Raw genomic sequence first — 18,823 nt, 5'->3', positions numbered from 1 at the left:
TTAAGTTTAGCATCCTTCTTTCAAATACATGACTTTAATATTTTCAAAACATTTCAGATGTTTCAAAAACTAAAGCCATCCTTTATTTGTGAAATTTTTAGTGTGAGCATTTTTCTTCATTAAAATGTTAAATTAACTGAAAAATTAAACACATTAAAAATAGGACAATTATATACAAACTAAATAATATTCAATTAGTGTGGAGAATAGTCAAAGTCATCTGAGATATTAATTGTTATAGGTAATCCTTGAATTGATATTAATTCAAGATAGTTAGAAAATTAAGAGTCCTTCTACATTATTATTTTATAAAAATTAATCACATGGGTGCAACTAGAAAGGTAAACAATGTCCTGACAAATGTGAACTTGGTACATTGCTTCGAACATGTACTCCAATATGATCTTTCTCTTGAAGTCAGGTAGATATGTAAAACTGATGTTTAAGGCCTATGCATAGGATATTACTACCCTTGTAAGTCATCAAATAATATATCATGGACTGTTGAAGTCAAGCCCTGGCTCAACATTTTGACTCTGCTGAATTGAAAAAGAAAATGAGCCAAAGAGAGAGCATCTTAAATCACAATGTCAGGGGACAGAAGAAAAGGAGAGTCCCAGGTCTACCCTTGGTTTTTTAATATGTAGTGAGCCTGCCACTAGTTAATGGAGCCCATGTATTGGTAAAATGTTAACCAATCAGATTAGTATTTCCTCTTTTTTTAAAAAAAATTTTATTGGAGTTCAATTTGCCAACATATAGCATAACACCCCATGCTCATTCCATCAAGTGACCCCCTAAGTGCCCATCACCCAGTCACCCCAACCTCCCTCCCACATCCCTTTCCACTACCCCTTGTTTGTTTCCCAGAGTTAGATGCCTCTCATGTTTTGGCACCCTCACTGATATTTTCACTCATTTTCTCTCCTTTTCCCTTTATTCCCTGTCACTAATTTTTATATTCCCCAAATGAATGAGACCATATAATGTTTGTCCTTCTCCAATCTACTTACTTCACTGAGCATAATACTCTCCAGTTCCATCCACGTCAAAGCAAATGGTGGGTATTTGTCATTTCTAATGGCTGAGTAATATTCCATTGTATCCATAGACCACATCTTCTTCATACACTCATCTTTCGAGGGACACCGAGGTTCCTTCCACAGTTTGGCTACTGTGGACATTGCTGCTATAAACATCGGGGTGCAGGTGTCCTGGCATTTCACTGCATCTGTATCTTTGGGGTAAATCCCCAGCAGTGCAATTGCTGAGTCGTAGGGCAGATTTATTTTTAACTCTTTGAGGAGCCTCCACACAGTTTTCCAGAGTGGCTGCACCAGTTCGCATTCCCACCAACAGTGCAAGAGGATTACCCTTTCTCCACATCCTCTCCAACATTGGTTGTTTCCTGCCTTGTTAATTTTCCCCATTCTCACTGGTGTGAGATGGTATCTCGTTGTGGGTTGATTTGTATTTCCCTGATGGCAAGGGATGTGGAGCATTTTCTCATATGCATGTTGGCCATGTCTATGTCTTCCTCTGTGAGATTTCTCTTCATGTCTTTTGCCCATTTCATGATTGGATTGTTTGTTTCTTTGCTTTTGAGTTTAATAAGTTATTTATAGATCTTGGATACTAGCCCTTTATCTGATACATTATTTGCAAATATCTTCTTCCATTCTGTAGGTTGTCTTTTAGTTTTGTTGACTTTCTTTTGCTGTGCAGAAGCTTCTTACCTTGATTAAGTCCCAATAGTTCATTTTTGCTTTTGTTTCCCTTGCCTTCATGGAAGTATCTTGCAAGAAGTTGCTGTGCCCAAGTTCTAAAAAGGTGTTGCCTATGTTCTCCTTTAGGATTTTGATGGATTCTTGTCTCACATTTAGATCTTTCATCCATTTTGAGTTTATCTTTGTGTATGGTGTAAGAGAATGGTCTAGTTTCATTCTTCAGCATGTGGATGTCCAATTTTCCCAGCACCATTTATTGAAGAGACGGTCTTTTTTTCCTCTTTTAAGAGGGGTGACTTAAGGAAACTGGAAAAGATGAGTAGAGACACAGGAGCATATCTTCTTCCTTAATTTATTATTAGAGAAAATAGATGTTTATGAATTAAAAAAAATGAGAGAACAAAGCAAAGTTAAACTAATTGAGATTTACTAATAGATTAAATTTTATAAAGCTGGAGGAATTTGTCAAAAGTAAAAAATGAGACTTTCAGATAAAATAATCAACATAAATAATACACAAAAGAAAATAGCCTAACTTTGCTACTCTTTAATTTTTTAGTTTTTTAAAAAAAATATTTATTTATGAGAAACACAGAGAAAGAGTCAGAGACATAAGCAAAGGGAGAAGCAGGATCCCTGTTGGGAGCCTGATGGGGGACTGGATTCCAGGATCCCGGATCACAACCTGAGCCAAAGGGAGATGCTCAACCACTAAGCCACCCAGGTACCCTGCTACTTTTTTTAAAATAGGAAAAAATGCTCCATTTCAGGCATGGCCTTTTAAGGCATATGTAAAAAGAATACAAAAATAAGGTGAAGGTCAACAAAATGGTAAAATGGCATTTGTAAAGATTCCAAAAGTAAGTTACTCCTTTAAGCAAAGATTAATGAAATGATGCTAATTTTATATAAGTAAAAATAATTTGTTACAATAGACTTTTTCATATTCATTAAAATATATATTTGGGGAGAGAGATCTAAACCAGAGGGACTGAACATGAACAAAACTAGAAGAGACAGACCCAAGGGCTAGTTATGAGCTTGGTCATGTTTATCCTACTGAATTCCTCATTGAAAGAATTATTTTGCCCCTATTCTGCTGGAATCATGCTCTGTTGGTGTGGAACTCTGTCATGCATCTTTCTGTGCCAGTACCATTTCCTGGTGGCTCATCCAGTATCAAAAATTGAGTAGCTTCAGTGGCTGAGAATGACCAGGGCAGAAAGCTGAATGTGGGTTTTCATCAGAGGACCAGGGGAGCTTGGTTATTTCTGCAGACTGGATGTAATGAGATTAAGAGCAGAGAATATCTGAGCATCTTTTGCACAACTAGGTTTCTGGATGCTGTCCCTTTGCTTGTAATTCCTGTCCAAAGTTAAGTGAGGGCAACAATAAAAATAGATCTCTTCGGGATGCTTCCTATTTTCTTGGTAGGGTTGCTACCTTAGGTATAACAAGTATTGAAGAGCGTCAGCATGCTATTTGCAAAACAAAATTATAATTTATTAGCAAGAATGAATTTGATATAATATTTTATATGATGTGATGGCATTTTTAGGCAAGTACCACTTCCTTGCCTCAGTGATTCTCTAAATTAGCCCAATAATGTTGATAAAAGAGCATCTAAAATCTAATCGCTTCTCTCCCTCAGTGGCTCTTCTAGCAGTCTATGGAAAGGGAGTAAAATCAGAAAGAAAAGTATATTCATTTCATAGTCATAAAGGCCAGCCTTAATGCCAAGAACTCTGTATTGTTATTATGTTTAAGTGTGATAATAGCCGTAGGAAACAATTGTTCTGTTTCTTATTTTAAAATGAATGATAAAACAGGATCAGAAAGGTTTAATAACTTGCCTTGGATCTTACACCCAAGTTGGTGGAAGAACTGGGGATTCAGCTTGAAAGCTGTTCACTTTAAAACTCTGTGCGAGTTCTAAAGCCTTTACCAGTTAGGAAATACCTCATATTAAAACTTTTCACAAAGCAAGGAGGTTTGAATTGTGTTTATATGTACATTTTACCAAGAATATGTTGCCCTTACTTACATGATGACCATTTTACCCAGATTGAGATGTTTTTCCAGTGTTGGTTATAGGTGTGGTTTGCATCTCCTTTACAGTCATTCGGCTTCCATTTGAGATTAAATGGGGTTATATAAGTCAATACGCATGTTTTAGATTTTTTTTTTGTTTTTGAATTGCTGTACAGAAATAGCTGACCTATAAGGGAATTGCACAAGGTTTTTACTGGTACAACTGCTTTTAGTCTTGAAACACCAGCAAATAAATCCTCTGTCCCTGTGGCCAAAAAAGGCCATATTAGCCTGCAGTTGAGACTAGCAGGCATTTTAGAATAACACAAAAAATTGATGTCATAAAGAATTATACTGACATTTTACAGTATATGCATTCTTTTTATGGGGGGTGGAGGTGCTTCATTTATGCGTTCTAAGGAACAGAATTTAGCTAGTAATTAAAACTATTTAACCCACATAAAGTCTTTTATACAGGCTATAAAATTAATTTTATTACAGAAATTACATTACACTTAACAGCTGATGACCTTATCTTACTGCAGTAATGTATTTTTTATTAAAATGAAACATTGTGTTTCAGAAGCAGAAGCCAAGAATCAGGCCTTGAATCGGAAAGGGCCACATGTATCATGTACAATCGCTGTCTTCTAAAAGAGCATATAACCTCTTGTTTCTCAGTTTATGATTGCATCAAGATGAGCAGATTTAAACTCTAATTAAAGAGATGCCATACATTTTCTTTTTACAACTTGGGTGACTTTAACTGTTGTATTGTCAAACCACAGCCTCAGTAAATATTAACTGTTATTTTGGTCTTTTGCTCCGATGTGTAGGTTGAATTTATCACGAAGTCACAGTATTGACTATCTTTTCACTAGCCAATACTTTTGTTTAATTCTGGCATACCTACATACTACAGTGTTTTATTTGCTGGCAATGCAAAGTGAATTATATTTGCTTTTAGTTATTGCTGATCATTTAAAAGACATAATTTGCTGTGGTACATGACAAACACAATATGGATGGCAACTTAAATAATTAATTATGCTAATGAATGGAGTAATGTTATTTTAAATATTTTCCATTATGGATAGAAAAGCAAGTAATGCTATTAGGGATTAGGGTACTTTGAAGTCTTACATAGGTTTAATAATCTGTTTTAAAACCTTAATGAATTTTTAATATTGGGATCTTTTGTGAAAGAATAAATTGCATCACTTCAGATCATATGGTTTGGGTAGTATTTTTCCTGAGTTATTATTATCAAAAAATTATACAAGTGACTGAGTGTGACTGACTAGGAAACTCATACTGCTATACGACACTAAAATTTAAAGACATTTTAAATATAAGGACAAAAAAAGGGTAAATACTAAAATAACTTTAGATGTTGTGTTGTAACAGAAAAAGGGAATAGGATAAAATAATCAAGGAAGTGTTTGGAAGGAGAGAGAATAGATTTAAAGAGAGATTCTATTTGAATTCAAAGACAAACACTTGTTACCAATTTCCACTGCTAATTGTATGATCTCTCCACCAAAATAAAACAAAAGATTATAATTCCTCGTTTCTTAGAATGAATGACCAAGTGCAGGCTTATTACTAATAACACTGCCCTCAATCTCTATTCTCCTTTCTGGGAGTACTGCTTTATTGCTCAAAATTGAAAAATACTGGAAAATATTTTTCCTTAGCAGTGATGAGTAGAAAGCAATACAAGTATTCATATGATAGAGTTTAATAGATGCAGTCTCATAACAACCCGTATTTTCATCCCTGGTTGTGGGTTGGGGGTAATTTTCTTTTGTAAATAAGTCTGAGTTGATATTTTAAAATTGTCTCATTATTTAAATAATAAGGTTACTTTACAGAAATACATTTGGATGTATTTGGAGGATTTGAGGCACTTTTTGGTAGAATCTTAGAGTTAATTCAGTGACAATATTATTGGTTTATTTAATATTTGAATAACATATGATATATACAATATATATTAAAGGATTAGAAAAGCAAAATGTTAAAAATGGTTAGAAAAGATTACACATTTGGAAATACGTAATTAGACTAGACAATATATTCTGTAAGTACTATTTTAGAGATAATTAAGCCATTTTCATATTTAACTTCCAAATTGGAGCCTTATTCACTCTGTTTAAAATAAGTGTATCCTAGAAATAAATGTTTTTCTTTAAAATCAGTGTTTAGTGAAGTTCTACTATAACTAGAAATTTAGTTTTGGGAATTATGTTCAATGAAATGAAGCTATGAAGACATTATGGTAGAATATTAGTAGACCTAAATTCAGTTATAAAGTAAGGTTTGACTAAGAATGCTTAAATTATAAAGAAAGGACTAACATAAAAGATAATTTCTACATAAAATTCTGAAAATTGGCTTCACCAAAAACATTGTTATCAGGAAAATGAAGAATGGAAAATTAGACCAATATAAGCCTGGTTGTTGCCCTCAAATATTTCACTTCAAGAAAGTACTGGAATAATGTAACATAACTTGATCTTGATATTAACATAATGTTTGGATAGTTTCTCTATGGTATAGAAGCATGACTCATTTTTATTTATTTATTTTTAAATATTTTACTTACTTATTCATGAGAGACACGGAGAGAGAGGCAGAGACACAGGCAGAGGGAGAAGCAGGCTCCATACAGGGAGCCTGATGTGGGACTCGATCCTGGGACTCCGAAATCATGCCCTGAGCCGAAAGCAGATGCTTAACCACTGAGCCACCCAGGGATCCCACATTTTGACTTCTTATCTCACTAAACATGTGTGAGATAAAATCTAGCCAGAGGAAAGCACGTGACCCGGAAGTCAGTTTACAAGCAATTTACTGAGGATCAGCCGTTCTATTGGGGTTTGCAGCCCTTGGCCAGGATGCTAATGGAGACACTCTTTTCTAGCCATTAGGTCAATGCAGTGTATTCCTAACATCAGAAAACAGGATATTTTCATGTATCAACACTTACTTTTCATGGTTGCTATTAAATATTCCTAACATAGCAAGACACCCAAGGTGTTTACCATTCAGTCCTGATCTAAAATTCAAGCATGATTATTTTTAATGTTCTCTTAAAGTAACTGGTTCAAGGCTTTATGGTGGGAAGAAGTCCAGATTATATTACAAAAACCAGTATCTCAGTCTTTGTGAAAGGGCATATTTTCCTTAAAAGTGTATCACATTTTCTTTATTTCTATAAAAGATGCTAATTTTGGCCAGTGTTGGATTTCAGATCTACCCTGAATTACCCTAAAACTGATCTGTGTAATTGCTTACAGTTTTTGATCATATAGGTCCACTCACTGTCTATTCACATGTCACATTTATAAGTGAAAGTGTTTTAAGATGGAATGTTAGTCTTTATTTTTATCATTTCCACCTGAGAGTCAAATTATCTGTTAAATTTTGGTTTAACCATCTAGAATAGATCTAAATATGCCAGGGATATGTAGAAAAGACATATAAATCTGCAAACAAAACAGAAAATAGGGCATATTTTTCCTTTGGAGTAATGGAATTGCCATATTTAAAGCATCTATACAGAATATTTCAAATCCCTTGGTTTTGCCAATATCAGATGCAATTGAACTATAGTTTTTAATATTCCCTTTTAAAAATATTTTCTAGTGCTGGAAAGACTGGTTTGTTTATGGAAAAAGTAGCAATTGATTGAAATTTATAGCTTCTCTTTAAAAAAGAAAGCCTTTTTAGAATCAGTGGCAGAACAATATGCATTAGTAGTTCCATTCAAACCACTTTAAGTGCAAATTCATGAGAACTATTAAAATTTTTTTATACTTTTTATGAAATTAAATATATATGTATGATATACTCTCTATGACATGTACAAATCGCATTCTTTCTTAAGATACATTACTCAGATACTTACTTGATGGAAATTAAGAATCTAAGTTTCCAAAGCATAATGTAAATGCTAAAATTTTATTCTGGCTCTGCTTCTTAATAAATATATAAATGGTCATGTAACTGAACCTATATGAACCTGTTTTATCTGTAAATGGGGATAATTATACCTCAATAAACAGATATTGGAAAGAGTAATAGTTTATACTGTGAGTTTAGCCTCACAAAGTAATCAATAAATGATGGTAATGATAATAAGAATAATAGATAATTCATTGTTTTAGTACTTCTTATGTTTGAACATCCACTGCAAAGTTGGATAAAAATGAAAAATTCATCTATATTACAGAAGCATAAATAAATACTTCACCTATACCTCACTCCACTCAGCGCCCTATACAGAAATTTGCCATCAGGATACAACCCAAATCTGAGGCCACTAGCACTTTCGGTCTCCCTTTACATAGTTCTTTTTCTCATCTCTCGCAACTTTGTGACCAAAGAATAGAAAATGATACACATGGATGCAGACACACACACACACACACACACACACACACACACACACACACCAGAAACACTAAAAGATAAAACCTCAAGAACAAAACTCTCAGTGCAGAGGAATGCAGAGCCATATAGAACATACTTTCTTTTCCTAATAAAATGGGAAGTAAGACTCAGATTTTTGTGGCTGGCAAAGATAACTGGCCCAACACAGCCATTCGTTTTCTTCCTGTACTTAAATGAATTAATTCAGTCAACAAGTGTATAGCAACTAGTTCCTTTTTACATAAAAACAACAGCAACAAAAAACCAAAGCAGCTTGTGTAAAGTCTTAAAAAAGCATCATGTGTTCGGAGAGCCATGTGAAGTTTAGATAAAGGGAGTATAGGAAGGATAGTGGGGAGTGAGGAACAAAGACAAAAGGGTAAAAAGCCATGGTAAAGGAGGATGAGTTCAATGCTACAGGTGACAGCTTTTTAAATAGAAGAGCTACCTGGTTGAATATTGCCCTTTTAAAATATAGCCCCTTTGTTAACTGTGAGATTGTTCATGGGGGAATGACAAGTTAGAGTGGGAGCAAGTGTCGAGGCTTTTGTCCTTACCTCCTTCAGGTGTGTATCCAAATATTGCCCATTTATATAAACAAATCCTGATTACCTTATTTGTGTAACGACCCCAGCCACCTTAATCCCCATTTTCTACTTTATTTTTCTTTTTAAGAAAATATTAATGAACAGCTGAATTATGACGTTCCCACTAGGATGCAGGCTTTGTATTTGTTGGGTTTATTACCATAGCATCTGTGACTAGAATATTGCCAAGGACATAATAGCTACTCAGTAAATACTTTTTATTTTTAATACAATGAGTGATTTTTTCCAAATGTGAATGTACAAAGACCTGAACTAAGCAATCACCATGGGCATGGAGTAGTAGACACAATAGACTGAAGAAGCTTTTCTAAATTACAATCAATAAAACATATTTGGTGATATGGTAGATAATGAAAAAAATAGAAGAGGGGGCTCCAACATTTGTCTGTGGGCCAGTAGAATTATAGATGTGGAATTTTGGAGAAACATCTGAGATTAGAGATTTATAAATGATCAGAAAATATTGGCCATGGAAGACACTAAGTACAAAAGTCAAATAGAGAGCATAGGAAGATAGTAGATATACTGTAAAGTTTAGATCATTGGGAAAATATTAAGACTTTAGGAAAGAAACTTCTAATTTTTTTAAATGAGGATAAAAGATAGCAAAAATTCAATTGTTTCTTTCCAAAGTTTTTATAGATTTGAATTGAAGGAACTATTGAGAGTCTTTGAGACTGACCACTATTCACCATGGGGTTAAAGCACCTTTTTTTCTTTCTTTCTTTCTTTTTCTTTCTTCTTTTTTTTTTTAAGTAAAGCATGGAGAGGAAAATATAACACCTTTTTTTGGTCAGCACATTTTGTGGGGTTTTTTTTTGCATTTTAAGGTAGAGAAATTATTTAGGTTTTAGATCTCAAAATTGTGTAGACTGACAACTGAACTCAGTCTCTTTGGTGATAATAAGGCAATGGTTTGCTTTCTATGCTCTTATTTCTTGTTGAAAGACTGCCTGTGGTTCTATATTTTACAAAGCAACAATAATTGAATCTTCAATATCTCTTTAACTCATGTTAGCATGTAGCCTTTTTCTGGTGCCTGTCCTTTCTCTCTTCTTTAAATAGACCTTTAAATAGTCCTTTCTCTTCTTCTTTAAAAATTCCATAAACAGCAATTTCTACAATGATGGGCATATGATGGTTACTACTTCTGAACTGCTTAGTAAAGGAGCTTTTTGAAGCCATCATATAGTGGTAAGCTTATTCCAACTTATACCCAGAAAACTGTCCCTTCCCCACTCCCAGCCTATTATTTGTATGGAGACTGAGAGTGATTACTAGCTTCATGGAAAAAAAATCCACAGACTTAGTGAAAAAATCCAAGAATTTCTTGGGGTTTCTGAGAAAAAAAGGCAGAAACTTTTCCTTTTTATTCTATGCTGAAAGAATGTGAAAAAAAGAAGCTGTCATCTTATAATCATAAGGGTAAGAAACTTAGTATGAAGCTAAATAGAAGACTATGAACCTAAGGAACAAAAAGAGAAAAATAATCGTTAATAAGTTCTTCATAAAACTACATGTAGACTTTTCAGTTATATGAATTGAAAATTGCAATGTTACTTAGGCCATCTTGTTAGTCTTCCTTTCTCAGAGTCCTAATAAATATATTGATCATATAGCACATAACTATGCTACACATTTTATAAAAATTATATTGTATAATCCTCACCACAATTCTATAAGGCAATCATACCATTTAATAGATGCAGAAGATGAAGAACAGAGAGATTAAGAGGTTTATTCAAAATCACATTGTTAATTGAGGTGCAATGCAGAATTTGAACCCCAATCCTGTTTTAAATCTTAGTTAATACACATAATATTATTTCATCTGTCTTGACCAGAATTTGGCTACACAAATTAGGATCTCCACTATAGTCTCTGGCTTGAATTTCCCTCTAAGCATGGCTCAATGTAGTCCTTCTCATTGTCATGTCCACAGAATAGTTTAAAAGTACAGGGTTTATATTTCTATCTATATCTATATAAAGAGACTGATGAATTTCCATCTTACAGAAAGGAATCTCATTAATAAAGTCCTTGCTGCTCAAGAGGCAATTAGGATATTCCCCATGGACTCATCCAATCCCCAGTCCACATCTTATTCAGTGAAACATATGGAAACCTAGCTTAATTAAATTAATACAATAAAATGAAGTACTTAAGAATTCAGAATGTGTCCAAGGTAGTACCAGCTATATTACTTGGGTGATCTTTAGACATTTTTCTTTGAAAAAAACCTCATTATAACACCTGTGTGCTTGAAAATGCTAAGTGTGCACTTAAATCTTACCCATAATCTACTTCAATGTTTGTGTAACACAGACTCCAAATATATATATATATATATATATATATATATATATATATATATATATTTGTGTATATGTATAAACATATATTTAAGAGTATTTCTAAAATTCTTAAGAATCATCAACTGTACAAATAGACCTAACTGTATTGAGTCATTTGGAGAATAATTTTAATTTGGCTCTGATATATGATTTGGTTAATAATCTAGTGAATTGCATTCTAAGAGGTACAAAATATGGGAGAATAAACATGCAATAATGTTAGGTGATATATATATGCATATATATATATGTACATATATATATATATATATATATATATATTACATGCATGAGTCTCAGTGTGTATTTCATTCTCAAAGACACCTCAGAAAATGTCCTACTTTAGTTAAATGTTAAAGAAATGCCATGCAACTTTGTGTTCATTCCTTAATCTGATTTACAAAAAACTAAAACGCTCCATCAAGGAATCCCAATTTTTGTTATCAATTTAAAAAGGTGAATAGAAAGTCACAAACATTGCATTTTATAATTTTTAAATTGAGATAAATTAAGAAGGGATTTTTGAAAATAAAGAAATATAAGTTAGACTTCTGGCTTCTGATTCTACTTGTAAAAGAGCTAAAAGTCACCACTTTATCCTAATGATAAAGAAAAAGCATAACAAATAGAAAAATTAACAGTTCTTAGATCCATCAGAGAAGTGAGGTCATAGGAAAAAATTATTTCCCCCAAATTAGAGAAACAGATAGGTAGATAAAGAATCACAACTTCCTGGAGTAGAAACCCACCAGCAGCAACCTCCACAGGAGCCAGTGCAGTGTAGGCAAACCTCAAATGAAACATAGTATATATTGAAGAAAAATTCTCTGTTACTTCTGGCAGAGGGAGGAGTAAAGGATCCATCTAACATGCCCGAGCTTCCGGTATTTCCCCATAAGGCCTGTTGTCAAGATATACTGTTTTACCAGAGCCTACCCTAAGTAGAGGAAGAGAAATAACCTGAGCCTCGTCTACCTGGGGGAAGAGAAATACCCAACTCCAACAACCTCTAGCCCTCTCATGTGGGGAAGGGAAATACACAATAGTATCCCCCTCTAGCCTTCTTGTTCCATCTAATGGGAGTGGCTAGAAACTGAGAAGCACTAATAAAGTTCACAGACTAGAGACATGAGCTCCCCAATACTCTTAGACCTAGTTATAGGACTATAACATGCTATTTCCCCCATTCCTTATCACTATATTACTAAAGGCATATTTTGTGCAGTATATCATGGTTGCCTTTTAACAAAAAATTAGAAGGTATACTAAAAGGAAGAAACAAACTTTGAAGACACTGAACAAGCATCAGAACCAGAGTTAGATATGGCAGAAATGTTAAATTATCAGAATTGGAATTTTTTAAAACTATGATTAATATGCTCAGGGATTTAAAAGAAAAAGCACACAGTATGTAAGAACACATGGGAAATGTAACCAAGCAGGTGGAAATTCTGAGAAAGGTTAAAAAAGAAAAGCTAGAGATCAAAAACACTGTACCAGAAATGAAGAATGCCTTTGGAGAACTGTGGGATAACTACAAAAAGGAAAACATACACACAATTGGAATACCAGGAGAAGAAAGGAAGGAAAAGAAGCAATATTTGAAGTGATAATGACTGATAATTTCTCCAAATTAATGTCAGATAACAAAACATAGATCAACGATTCTCAGAAAACATTAAGCATTAAAAAATGAAGAAATAAATAAAAAGAAAATGAAAAAATCTACTTCATACACCTTACACCAAAGCAAATAATTCAAACTTCAGAAAATCAAAGATTAGGGGAAAAAAAGGAAAGATACCAGACAGGAGAAAATACCTCTAGAGACATAAAGGATTACATCTGACTTCTCTTCAGAAACCATGCAAGCAAGAAGAGAGTGAAATGAAACATGTAAAGTGATGAGAGATCAACCCCACCAACCTAGAATTCTGTACCATGTGAGACTAAGCTTCAAAGTAAGGAGAAATAAAAATTTTCTCAAAAAAAGAGATCTATCTTGTGAGAAATGTTAAAATAAGTTCTTTAGAGAGAAGAAATATGACATAGGTCAGAAACTTGAAACTACATAAAGAAAGGAAGAACATTTGAAAAAGAATAAATGAAGGTAAAATAAAAACATTTACTTTTCTTATTCTTAATCTGCCAGACAAAGGATTGTTCAAAATAAGAATAGCAATGAAGTATTTGACTATGTATTCTCATGCCTAAGTATTCTTATGTTAAATGAAATGAATTGTATAATGGCAATGATTTAAGGGATAAGAGGAAGGAATTGAGAATATTTTTGTTGTTGTAAGGTACTCTTACTACACATGAAGTGGTACAGTGTTATTTGAGAGTGAACTTAGATTAGTTGCAAATATATATGGCAACCCTAGAGCAACCACCAAAAAACAGTACAAAAAAAGTATGATTGATATGCTAAGAAAGGAGGGAAAATGGAATCATATGATTGTTCAGTTAAAACCATGGAAGACAGAGAAAGAGTAGAGGTCAAAAATAGGAACAAAGAACAAACACAACAAATACAAAACAATAATAAATACAGTAGATATTAATTAACTCAATAACTTTAATAATCACCTTACATATCAATGGTCTAAATCCAATAATTAAAAGAGTATCAGAGTGTATCAAAAAACAAGACCGAATTATGTTTTTTCCAAGAAACCCACTTTAAATATTAAAACATATATGGATTAAAGATAAAAAGATAGAGACAAGAACCACACCATAATAACACTAATCAAAAGAAAGCATGAGTAGCTCTATTAATTTCTGAGCAAGGAAAATTATCTAGGATAAAGAGGAGCATTATATATGATAAAGAGATCAATAATCCAAGAAGACATAAAAATTGTTAATGTATATGTGCTTAACAAAGAGGGTCAAAGTGCATAAGGCAAAAACTTATAGAACCACAAGGATAAATACATGAATCCACTATTATAGTTGGAGTCTTTAAGACATATACAATAGTAAAAAATTCAGAAGGATATAGCTGAACTCAACAGCACTATCAATCAACTGGATATAATTGATCTATATCTATATATGTGTATCATATAGAGTACTTCATCCAATAATAGCAGATTACACATTTTTCTCAAGCTCACATGGTACATTCACCAAGCTATACCACACTCTGAGTCACATACCACAAGAAATTTAAAATAGGAATCATACAATGTCTGCTTTCGGTCCAGAATGGAATTAAAATAGAAATCTAACAGAAAAAATAGCTGCAAAATCCAAAATACTTTAAGATTAAACTACACGTTTCTAAATGACACATAAATCAAAAAAGAAATCCTAAGGGAAATTAATGAGTATTTTTAAGTAATGAAAATACAACTTATCAAAATTTGTGAAATGCAGTGAAAGCAGTGCTTAAAGGTAAATTCATAGCATTGAATGCATATATGAGAATGAAGAAATATCTAAAATCAATAAGCTTCTACCTTAATAAACTTAAAGAAAAATACAAGTTTCATCCAAAAGTAGAAAGAAGTAAAGAAATTATAAAAATTCAAGCAGAAATTGATGGAATTGAAAATAGAAGATCAGTAGAGAAGGTTAGCACTCAAAAGCTGATTCTTTGAAAAGATAATAAAGCCACCAGGCAGGTTACTTGAGAGAGAGAGAGAGAGAGAGAGAGAGAACACAGAATACTAATATCAGAAATAAAAAATGCATCACCACAGATTTCATGAATATTAAAATGATAGTAAAGGAATACCGTGGACAACTCTATGTCTACGAATTTGATAACCTAGATGAAATAGACCCATTTTCTTAGGAGATATGAGCTGCTATAACTCACACATTCAGACAATCTGAATAGGACTATAGCTGTTAAAGAAATTAAGTCAGTAATTAATAACCATTCAAAACAAAGCAACAGGCCAGATGGGTTCATGGGTAACTTCTAACAAACAGGTAAGGAAGAAATTAGATCAGTTCTCCAAGTCTTATTAGGAAGATCAACACACACACATATATGAAGCCAGTATTGCTCCAATACCAAAGTTAGACAAAGACATTATAAGAAAACTATAGACCAATGTTTCATGAATATAGATGCAAAAACTCTCAATAAAACTTAATAAATGAATTCAACAGTGCATAAAAAGAACTATACAACATGAACAAATGAGATTTATCTGAGGTCTTCAAAGTTGGTTAAACATTCAAAAGTCAATTAGTATGATCCATCATAACAACAGATTTAGATTAAAGAAAAAGAAAAATCATATTATTGTAGCAATACATGTGGAAAAAGCTTTTGGCAAAATTCAACACACAGCCACAATAAAAACTCAGTAAATTGGGAATAGAGGGGAATTACCTTAACTTTGATAAAGAATATCCACAAAGAATATCCACAAAGAATCTACTGCTTCTATCATACTTAATGTTGAAATACTTAAAGCTTTTCCACGAAGATCTGGAACAAGTACAAGATATCCCCCATTGCTTTTAAACAATATATTAGAATTCCTAGCTAATAAAATAAGACAAGAAAAAGAAATAAAGAGGTATACATTTTTGGGAGGAAAAAATAAATATGTATTGCAGATAACATGACTATGTAGAAAAACTGAAAAAATCAATAACAACCAAAATCCTTTACTGGAACTAATAAGTGACTATAGCAAAGCAGCAGGATAAAAAGTTAACATACAGAAGTCCATTTCTTTCCTATATACCACTTGTGTATCTCACTATACAAGTGAGATTTGAAATTAAAAGCAGGTTATTATTCATATTAGCACCCCAAAAAAGACACAGAATATTTTACAGTATGTTTAGGAAGAACAAAATTGGAGGACTGACACCACCTGCCTTCAAGACTTAATACAAGCCCATGGTAATCAAAAAAGTATGGTATTGGTACTAGTGAAAGAATAGACAGTTAAATCAATGGACCAGAATAGAGAACCCAGTAATGGACCTCCATGATTATAGACAAAATAATAGATCTTTATCGAAGTCAAGGCAATACAATGAAGCACAAATAGCCTTTACAACAAATGATGTTGAAAGAACTGGCCATCTACAGGAAAAAAAATAATGAATCTAAACAGAGACCAAATATCCTTTCCAAAAATCAACTCAAATGGCTATTAGATCTAAATGTGACACATAAAATTCCTAGATAGTTAGAATAAAGCCTAGATGACCTCAGTGATGGTGAGGACTTTTATCTAAAACACCAAAGGTATGAAACCTGGAAGAAATAATTGATAATCTAGACTTCATTAACATGAAAAACTTTTGGAGAAGATAAAATCAAGAGAATGAGATGATAAGCCATAGACTAGAAGAAAATATTTGCAAAATGCACAAATGACAAAATATTATAGGTTAAATCACACAAAGAATTCTTAAAACTGAACAGTAAGGAAATGAACCACCTGATTTAAAAATAGGCAAAAAAACCTAAACAGACACTACACAAAGAAGATGTCAAATAAGCCTAGGAAAAGATATTCAAAAGATATTCAACATTCATGTATTATCAGGAAATTGCAAATTAAAACGACAATGAGAAACTACATATTGATCAGAATGACCCAAATCTGGAATACTAACAATGAGGAAATGCTGATAAGGATGTGGAGCGACAGGAACTCTACTTCATTGCTGTTGGCAATGCAAAATGGTACAGCCACTTAGGAAGACAGCTTGGCAGTTTCTTACAAAACTAAACATTTTCTTATAGTACAATCCAGCAATCATGTTCCTTGATATTTACCCAAAAAAGTTGAAAAATTATATCCATGCAAACATTTTCACACAGATGTTTATAATACTTTTATTCATGGTTATTCATGGTTGCAGAACCTTGGAACCAACCAAGGTGTCCCTTCAGTAGATGAATATATTAATAAAGTGTGGTATTTCCAGACAATGGAATATTGTTCAGCACACAAAAAGAAATGAGCTATCAAGCCTTGAAAAGACATGGAGAAACCTTAAATGAGTATTATTAAGTGAAATAAGCCAACCTGAAAAGGCTGTGTATTATATCATTGCAACTTTATGAATTCAGGAGAAGGCAAAGCTACAGAGACAGTAAAAAATATTGGTGATCATTAGAGTGGGCAAGGAAGGGATCAATAGGTGCAATACAGGAGTTTTAGAGAAGTGCAACTATTCTATATATCCAAAAATGGTGATATATGCCATTATGTAAGAAATGTATCATTTGTGGGAGATGTTGATATTGGTGAAGCTTATATACGTGTGTGAACAGGAGATATATGGAAACTCTACACTCAATTTTACTGTAAACCTAATACTTCTCTAAAAAATACAATTTATTCATTAAAATGTGCCTGTGTGTATAAATTGACTTTGATTTATCTAAACTCTCAGTTCATTTCACAGCTAGCTTGATGATAGAGCTGAGTAAATAAGAAAATTCAACTACTCCTTTATCTTTCTGTCATTGAGTCTAAATAGCTATCTAATCATTACGGAGTCGGATAAACTCTTTTCTCTTTAATAGCTGTGTCATTTGATATTTCAGGGAAAAAGCAATGGCTAGTGCCAAGCTTCTATGCCCTAAATCTCCTCTTTGCTTGAGTTTATCCCAGGTGAGTGACCAGGTGCTCATACGTGTACCCTTTGAACTTGGTTTCTGTTGGGACAGAAATTTGTGGTGGATTAGCTATCTGTTTTATAAAAGTTCATTTTAGTGAAACATCCTAGGTTTAAGAATACTTATCAGGCCACATTTAATTTGTGAGACTATTTCCTAAGGAACTGATATGAAGAGTTCTTTGTCCATTTTGGAAATTAGAAAATGCAGACATATTCAGTGACATAGACAACCTTGACAAAAGAGCAATTTTGAATATTTTCTAGATAGAAATCACTGAAGATTTTCATTTCTGCATTCTTAAAAACATCTTCCTCAAATCACTTTTTATTTATCATGCTACTTATGAAGGTATTTTGCATTGCAGCTCAAATGTAGAAAACTTATTCCCCCTTTTCTGTGGAGTAAAACATGGTTGATTAAGCCTGTTTTGGGATACTTTTGAGATGTAAATTTGATTTGAACAAAGACAGTTGATTTGAGTTTTCTAGTCTTTATATTTGTCTCCTTGTGTAATCATCATTGTGTTTCTGTTGTCTTTATGTAAATGTTGTAAATTCTGTCCATCGTAAAATTTAGTATATGGAAAGTCCCTGATGTCATCAGCTTGCATCCTCATTTGTTTTTATATGTGATCAGTCTTGTATTTATGTGCCTTGTGTTCTGAGTGCCCTTTCTTCTCTATAACAAGTGGACATTTAAATAGCATTTTAAGTTATCTTTTCCCCACAAAAAGAGATTTTGGCATTAGTTATTCATAAGATTTCCTTTCTATCAATCATGCATATAGCAAATATTTATTAAATACTCACACAGGCCAGCTTGAAACATAATATTTATAATGTATTATACATAATATATTGTAATACATAATCATTATAGGTGTTTATATAAGGCATAATATATTAGGATATGTATCATATAGTTATAGATATATTATAAGTTTTTTAAAAAGATAAAATTCCTCCAACCTAATTCCCCCAAAAAATTCAAATGGGGATTTTTTTTAACAGTTAACGTTCTAAAATATCCAGTTAGGGCTTTCTGTCATGG

General features: G+C 32.9%; 1 protein-coding gene and 1 long non-coding RNA gene across 2 annotated transcripts in view; one reads left to right on the top strand and one right to left on the bottom strand.

The window, feature by feature from the left end:
- The window catches only part of ROBO2 (roundabout guidance receptor 2), a 1,635,852-nt gene that overhangs the window by 151,352 nt on the left and 1,465,677 nt on the right, over positions 1–18,823 (top strand). The window lies entirely within an intron of this gene.
- LOC144301735 (uncharacterized) overlaps positions 777–18,823 on the bottom strand; it is an 80,780-nt gene continuing 62,733 nt past the window's right edge. Inside the window, exon 5 of the long non-coding RNA XR_013368494.1 lies at positions 777–2,073. This is a non-coding gene — a long non-coding RNA (uncharacterized LOC144301735). The remainder of the gene's footprint in view (positions 2,074–18,823) is intronic.

This window comes from Canis aureus, chromosome 30, assembly GCF_053574225.1.
Source record: "Canis aureus isolate CA01 chromosome 30, VMU_Caureus_v.1.0, whole genome shotgun sequence".
Taxonomy (NCBI): domain Eukaryota; kingdom Metazoa; phylum Chordata; class Mammalia; order Carnivora; family Canidae; genus Canis; species Canis aureus.
Note: the sequence above shows the minus strand (reverse complement) of the source record. Positions and strands in the feature narration are given on the sequence as shown.